This window comes from Cervus canadensis, chromosome 33, assembly GCF_019320065.1.
Source record: "Cervus canadensis isolate Bull #8, Minnesota chromosome 33, ASM1932006v1, whole genome shotgun sequence".
NCBI classification, from domain to species: domain Eukaryota; kingdom Metazoa; phylum Chordata; class Mammalia; order Artiodactyla; family Cervidae; genus Cervus; species Cervus canadensis.
The window spans coordinates 33,871,971-33,880,405 of record NC_057418.1 but is presented as its reverse complement, the minus strand read 5'-3'; positions in this window follow the sequence as shown (position 1 = coordinate 33,880,405).

Below are 8,435 nucleotides of genomic sequence, written 5' to 3'. Positions count from 1 at the left end.
GAAGCCACCTCCTCATCACTCTCCCCTTCCCATCATAATGAAATCCCCAATGGGTGACCTGCAGATTTCTCTTTTCTTTCTTCTCTCTACTCCCACAGGGTACCAAACCCACTCTCCTGAAGGTCTCAATGAGCAGAGACGACTTAAGCCTCTTTGCTCTGTCGCTCGCCATTCTCTGCCTGGAACGCTTTGCTTTCAAGTTTCCGTAGAAGCCTCCTGCTGCTCCTCCTACCTCTTCTCCTCACTCTTCTTCCTTTCCTAAATCCTGATTATTTTCCCCTCTTTCATTATTTTCCCTCTGCCCTCAAATCTCATGTCATTGCAATCCCAATTCCAAGTCAGATAACCCATCTTGTCATTTCTTAAACATCTTCATCTTTGCCTTCAACTGCATGCCAATTGTTGCTTCTGTTTGTCAAGCACCTGTCACCCTCCCTCCACCTGGGTTGCTGAAATGCCCTCCCAACAGATGAATTCTAAATCCAAAGTTCAATTGGTTCAAAGTGAAAGAGTGAGTTGAAAGCTATAAGAATATATGGCCCTTGAGCATCGAGATGATCTTGCTCATCTTTGAATTTCCAGTAATGTCCAGCACATCACAGAAATTCTATTGGTGGGCTCTGAAAGGCATTCAGTGTTTCATTCAGAAATGTTCACCACGCCACTGCTAAGCAACAGACACATAGTAGGAAAACATATACACTGGGGTCGCTGCGTTTCTGAGACTTTTAGTTTCAGTTCAGGACAGCTCAGTCACTCAGCCATGTCTGACTCTTTGCAACCCCATGGACTGCAGCATGCCAGGCCTCCCTGTCCATCAACAACTCCCAGAGTTTACTCAAACTCATGTCCATCGCACTGGGGATACCATCCAACCATTTCATCTTGTTGACCCCTACTTGTCCCATCTTCAATCTCTCCCAGCATCAGGGTCTTTTCCAATGAGTCATTCCCTCGCATCAGATGGCCAAGGATTGGAGCTGCAGCTTCAGCATCAGTCCTTCCAATGAATATTCAGGACAGATCTCCTTGAGAATGAACTGGTTTGATCTCCTTGCTGTCCAAAGGACTCTCAAGAGTCTTCTCCAGCACCACAGTTCAAAAGCATCAATTCTTCAGTGCTCAGCTTTCAGTCTAGCGGAGGCAAATACATTGAGCCAATGATCATGAAAATAATTAATTACAATTAAAATACAAGGAAGAAGCACAAGGTGCTGTGAAAATGATTAACAGAAGTGCCCACCCAAGCGGGGAAATAAAAAGCTGCCCTGAGAAAGCCTGAGATGGGACCAAAAAAGGCCTGAAGGAAGTTGGGATGGATGGGGACACTGGAGCTGCCCATAAAGAAATGTAAAACAGGAAACAGGGACTGCAGGCAGCCAGGAAGGCTGAAGTGTAAAAAGAAAGGGATGTGTAGCTGAGCAGGACCCTAAGGTGCCTTCCCAGGACTGACCCTCCTCCAGCTTCCTCTTACTCATAGAAAAACTTCAGTCTGTTAGGCTTTCCCTGAGTTCTGAAGAAAAAATTTAATGAGAAAAGTGGGACAATGCAGAAACAAAAGAAAACAGTCAAGCAAGACAAAGTAATAACAGGCTAGCCATTAAACAAAGTCAAGGAACTTCCGTTCCTCCTCAAGGGCTTCAGGTAATAGTCTAAGCCATATCTTTTGAGTCTTTTGCTGAGACTGGAAACCCCACCAGGTGAAAGAAGTTAAATGCATGCGTCCCACAAGATGTGTGCCCCAGAGCAGTTGGAACCGGACGGTTGATGACGCTGACTCCTGATTACCTCACTTTCATCCAATGCAAAGAATGTCCTTGAGCTGATCATACATCCTGAAACCCTCTCCCTCACCCTGTCTTTAAAAAAAACAATCTTTCCCTGAAATTCACTGGGGAGTTCGGGGACTCTGAGCAGTAACTGCCCGGACTCCTTGTTTCACTCAGTTCAGTTCAGTTCAGCCGCTCAGTCGTGTCTGACTCTTTGTGACCCCAGGAACTGCAGCATGCCAGGCCTCCCTGTCCATCACCAACTCCCAGAGTTCACTCAAACTCATGTCCATCGAGTCACTGATGCCATCCAGCCATCTCATCCTCTGTCGTCCCCTTCTCCTCCTGCCCCCAATCCCTCCCAGCATCAGGGTCTTTTCCAATGAGTCAACTCTTCGCATGAGGTGGCCAAAGTATTGGAGTTTCAGCTCAGACTCCTTGTGTGGTATCCTGCAATAAGCACTGCACACTCCTTCGCCACAACCCAGCATCGGTAGACTGGCTTTACTGTGAGCTGGTGAGTGGAACCAAGGTCTGTTAGGTAATAGAAGCGGTGGTGCAAAATGAAAAGACTTAGGTAGTTCAGGGCCAGGTCATCCACTGTAAGAACACTGGGCTTTATCTTGAGCAGAGGGAGGCCATTACACACAGAGCATAGATGCTGCTTTTAGAGCTTCTTCCCATCAATTCTGGGCAACTCACACCACTTCTCTATTCTTATTGAAATACATTAAAATATTTTAAATAAATGTAATCGATATTAAGGATAGATGGCTGGAAGGGAAAGGTTTGAAATGTGAAAACATTTTACTTTCCTGTACAGGGGAGAGGCATACTGATAGGGCTGATGTCACAGAGCACTGGGAGAGTTAAGAGAATGGCTAACGTCCCACACGGCAGCCCATGGCAGGACAGAAATAGCCAAAGACAGCAAGATTGTCTGTCTTTGGAAACATTCAGCTCAAGCATCTTCAGGCATGTAGTTCAACAGGATGACCCCAACCCTAAGAAAATCTTTTCCTGCAGGACCTTGGAGGGAAGGTCTTTTCAAGGGAGAGCGTCTTGAAACTTTGTACACATCTTCTTATCAGCAGGGCAGCAAAGCTTATCCAACTAGTAGCCCCCAGAGCTTTCAGGGATGAGCCTGAGAAATGTTTGAAATGCAACCACCATTTTTTCCCCTCTTTTTGTGTCACCATGATCTCAAAAATAGATATAATTTTATAAATAAAAAGCAGTTCTCCTTTATGTCTAACTTCTGCACCCACCATTCCTAAATTAATGCATACAAAATGGCAAGATTTTATTTTATTTTGTCCTTTTCACTGAAGTCATTTGCTGTCAATTTGTCTTTGTAAGCATGTAAAGCACAGTTATTGCAATTCTAATATTTGGCTTTTAATGATCAAAGACAATCTACCCATTAGTCATACCATAAAAAGCTCCTCTCTCTCCATTATCAACTTTTCAGTTTGATTGTCCCCAAGATAAGTTCATTATCTAATCAACCAGAATTAACAATTCAAGTATAGTTATTCAAATTCATTCTCATGCAAAATAATGTAACAAAGGGATTTTTAATAAGTATGGTTTCCAGTTTATCAAGTTAGGTGAGCATTTACCGTTACTTTAATTTTCTCTTACGTACTTTAAAATTTCAAGACTCTTTTCACTTATATTCACTTACTTTATTTGTTTCACAGCTCATTTATTCAGCTGAGTTGCATGACTTGTATTCTGAGAACTTTTGTAAAGTTAAAATATTGGATTGACCAAAAATTTGTTTTGCTTTTTTCTGTAATATGGAAAAACCCGAGCAAACTTTTTGGCCGACCCAATATTATTATTCCATTCTAGTTTATTGAGATACTATTTTAAAAGATACACACACACACACACTATTATTATTCCATTTTAGTTTAATGAGATACTATTTTAAAAGATACACACACACACACACACACACACACACACATATAATTCTTAGAATATAGGTTTAGCTGCTATCTCAGAAAAAAAAAATGACAGTGCCTTAAATGAGATGGAAATTCACTTCTCTGCCATATAATTGTAGGATGACAGTATCTGGACTGGAAGCTCCTTCCTTCTACCTTCTCTTTCTGTCCTTCCTAAGCACTTGTGCTCAGCCACATTCAAGTTAGCATGCACTGTATCCATGTTTCCGAGAGCAGAAGGAGGAGGAGGCAAGAAAGGAAAGTCTCACCCATCCTTTGAAGGTCACCATCTGAAAGTTTTACACATGACTATTCTGTTGGCCAGGACTTAGCCTTATGGCCAGAATTATCTGCAGAGAAATCTGGGAAATGTGGTCTACCTAGGTAACAATGTACCTAACTAAAAATCCTACTACTTAGGCAAGATAGGAAGATTGGATTTATTGGGTAGAACTAGCAACCTATACTTTTTTTTTCTCTTTTTAGCTTTTCAACTTCTAGCTGCAAAATAAGATTTTGCAGCAAGACCATGAACTTGAGAACCAAATATTGTTGAGAGTAAAGATATAATACTTTATTTCTCCTTTAGCATATCAAGAACCACACCTGGAGGACTCACTCAAACCATTCTCTCCTGGAATAAAATGGGCTCTGCTTTAAGTTAGGAGGATGAAATTTGTTCTTGTATTAGTAGTAGAACATGATATAAGGCAAGAAAAAGAAAAAAAAAAAAAAACTGATACTATTACAGTCGAGGATATGGCGAAAAGGACACAGAAAGTGAAAGAAGAGAATAAAGAGTCAAAGGCATGAATCTCCTGTCTGTGCCCTGAAAGGGGGGAGTGGGGAAACAGAGAGAGCAGGGGAGCCTCACACTGCATCCCCCATGTGCTCACCTCCTGTTCGGGACTCTGGGAAGGGGTTTTCTTACAAGCTTCTGTTGCATCAATCTAAAGTTGGTGATGCAATATAATTTCAGAAGGAAGCATTGAGGCTGAGCTCTCTGGGACTACTCTTAGCTCCTGTGTTCTACAAGTGCTAAGTTGAGACTCAGAAGACACACCATGTGACCAGCCCAGGTTGGGCTAGAGGCCCTCCCAATGATGTCTCGGGGTCACAAGTTGGACTCGGGGAAGGAAGTGGCTGAGACTCAGGAAGCCAAGCTGAGGCTGAGTTAGCCAGCTTTGTTCAAGATGAAATAAAGACCACTAGAGTATGTTGGTATATTTTTAAAATGTCGTGGAAAAAAAAAGACATTAGAGTTTTCTCCCAGACTTTCTCCTAGAAGTTGGAGAGAATGGGGATTTTTAAAACAAACCAAACAAGCAAAACCTTTGTTCTGAACAAAAATATACCATAGTTTCATATGATACATTCCACAAGGTAAACAGGAACTTTTGTCAACTTTTTATGAAGAAAAGACAGAAGGATTCCATCCATCAGTTCCCAAGATCTTATAGTGAAACTATTTCCTTGCCTAACTACTAAAACAAACAAATGAAAAACTGAAAGGAAACAAGGAAAAAAACCTTGAAACAAGTGCAGTTAAAAACAATGTACTGTATTTTAAACAGAAAGAGACTCAGACTCAGAGAACAAACTTAGGGTTACCAGGGAGGAAGGGTGAGGGGAGGGGTAGGTTGGGAGTTTGGGATCACAAGAACACATGGCTATATTTAAAATAGGTAACCAACAAGAATGTACTATATAGCACAGGGGGAAAATGTATCTTTTCAAATGTAATCTGGTTCTCAAAGCGTAATTACTAAGCGCTTACATTATTTTGGGTTTCTTTCTTCAAAGCTTCCTTACTTTTCAATGTACACAAACACATTCCAATTTAAAGTACATAAAAACACCTCTTTAGTGTTTGCTACAGCAGAAATGATTGCAGATTCTGTTCCATCACTATCTCCTGTCCCTATTGCATCATTGTTCTCTCTACCTCTCTACAAACAGCTCAAGTCTCATGCCTTTTTCTCTTGATCCCGCCATGTCCACAAGAGAATAGCTTCCCTTCCTCCTTCCTCTCTCAACCAAACTTACAGAGCAATGTACTTAGGCTTTTTAAGGCAGTCACCATATTCAAATTACCCCTCCAGGCTCCAATCCCATCTCTGTGCATGAATCAATCCTTTATCACTCATTGAAAGCTCTTTCAAGGCTTTCCTTACTGATGTCCCAATGAGCACATTCAGCAGCCTCTCTGAAGATAACCGTTTTCCCTAAACGTAGCAGTCTTGGGTGCCGCCGCCAGCCCGCTTTCTCGGGGTTCCCTGTCTCTGGCAGCACTCGTTCTCTGAGCTCTCCTCCACTCTTTCCACAAGCTCTCCTCCCGCTCCTTCCTGCATTGTTCACATAGAGGCTCTGCAAGGACCCATCTCGACGGCTTTCCAGCATCTCTCCCCATGTTCTGTCACTCCTATGATCAGTGAGTGTGCACGCCAGAGTCTCCTTAGGTCCTAGAGTCTAGGTCGTGTAGGAAGAGGCGCTGTGGGGTCACAGCATGTGAAGGGACCCAGAGTTACTGCTCCCCCAGAACGGGACCAGCCACTGTTCTCATCAGCAGGGTGAGAGGGGCCCGGCTACTGCCCTTGTACCACACAGATCAGGACGGACGGCTGCCAAACTGCCTCTCATGGCTATTAAAACCAAACGGCAAACATCCTTTCATGTTTTACTGACAGTGTAGGTTTTCTAGTCTTAAGTTTCCTATTTATCTAGCTTGCTTAACTTTTAAGTGAGTTCATTTGCTGTTTTTGTTGAATTTCATCACATATTATGGATACTGATCGTCTGGGGGGGGGGGGAGTCTATTTCTTCCAGTCTTTTCCATTTTTTTAAAGCCACGTCTTACTGTCTGGAAGCTTTCATTTCAATATTGTCAATGTTATCAGTCTTTTCCCTTAAGGTTGTGCTTTGTACATCATAGTTAAAAAACTGTTTTTTCATCCTAAGACCAAAAATATACGTCTGTATTATCTTCTTCTAAAGGTTTTACAGTGCAGCTGTAGATCCGAACAGTGGGAGGTACAAACATAATCTAGATTTTTGAAATGTAGTAACAACCAGGTATTCTAAACCCCACGGATTTATAGCACCGTGTCTGACTTTTTGCGCGTGTGTGCGTCTAATCGGGCCCCTCCCTCTGCTCCATGCATCCTTGTTCCCTCCCTTCTCTCATCATCAGCATCACACTGTCTTCAGACAACTGCTCACATTGGCAGCGTTCCTGTTACAGGTGCCTCTTCAGCGTGACTTCATCGGAGGGAGTCTCAGGGAACCCTGAATAAAGGCACCTAATTCCAGCCCTCCTGTGTTTACTCTTACTGGATGCTCCAGAATTATGACCAGCTGAGAATCACTTTTTAAACTGTGTTTTGGCTTGTGGGCTCCTGGAGCATGTGATAGTACACACTTCAGCCTCAAAAGGAGTATGAGGCCACTACTGTGGTTATAGAATCTTAAGAGGTTTTTTCTATTTGAAACTAACAAGAAGAAACAGGTGCTTCCTAGCCGCGTCCCACCTTTGTGGGCACGTTGTTTACCCCGAAAACTTCCACTCTGGGTGTTGCCACTTGAGGATTTCCGTTTTATGCACCTGATCCTACTTCATTCATTAGTTTCAGGAGCTTATTGCCTTGTAAGCCCAATTCTGCAATTAAATATATGTATGAACAGACTGTCTAGGAGTTACTGAAGGAGGAAGTTTAGATTATTTAGCCCAAAATATTGCCTATATGAAAGTTAAGTGACTTATTCCTTAATCTATAACTTGAGGCACATCTCCACATTATAGCATCTCTAACTGCCTGATTGCATAACTTCAGCAAGATGAGCCACAAGTCCCTCAGAATTAACCAAATTTCTCATCTTTCTTTCGAAAATAAAGTTCTGTTAATGACAGCACCATCTGCTCCTACACAGAAGTTCAAACTATCCACTTCTGTGCTTTTTATTGTATGTGTATTTTCCTTTAAAAATGTGAAAACATTGTTACCTTTCTTTCTTCCTTGCCTCTGAAGACACTAAGTGGCTGATTTATATTAAATTGACCCCAGGAATGCCCATTTTTGTTGCTTTCTTTCCAGATCCAAAGCAGTCACTGTGGTTGAATCTTTGGGGACCTCAGTCCAGAGTATGGGAACAGGCTCAATCTCAAGATAGTTCTCTCCTTTAAGCCATCTTGCTCTATGCCCAGACGAAACTGCCCAAAGTGGAGTTTAGATTCTGCTATTATCCCAACCCCAAATATTAGACATCTCTAGGACTTGTGGACTAAAATCCAAACTCTTCAACCCGAATTGAAAGCCCTTCCTGACTTGATCCCACCCTACCTCTGTATCTGATTTTCCAACGTTCCCTGCTGAAGGTACCCGGGTCCACTCACAAAATACATTTTCCACATCCATCATACTCTTGGGCAGGAGAATAGAGTCTGAACTCTGGAGGAAGAGCGTCTGGATTCAAGATCTGGCTTCACTGCTGACACAAGATTTCTCTAAGTGTCATCAGGATGTATTTTGAAGAGAGAGCAGATATATCGTGCTGATGGATTGTAAATGGGGTGTCAGAGAAAATGAGTCAAAAGTAAGGCCAAAGTCTCTGGCCTGAGATGTGGGAAGGACCAAGGCCCCGTGGATACCGAGAGGACAATGGTGAGAGGCAGGAGAGGGGGCAAGATGAGGAGTCCAGCTGTGGACACCTGACG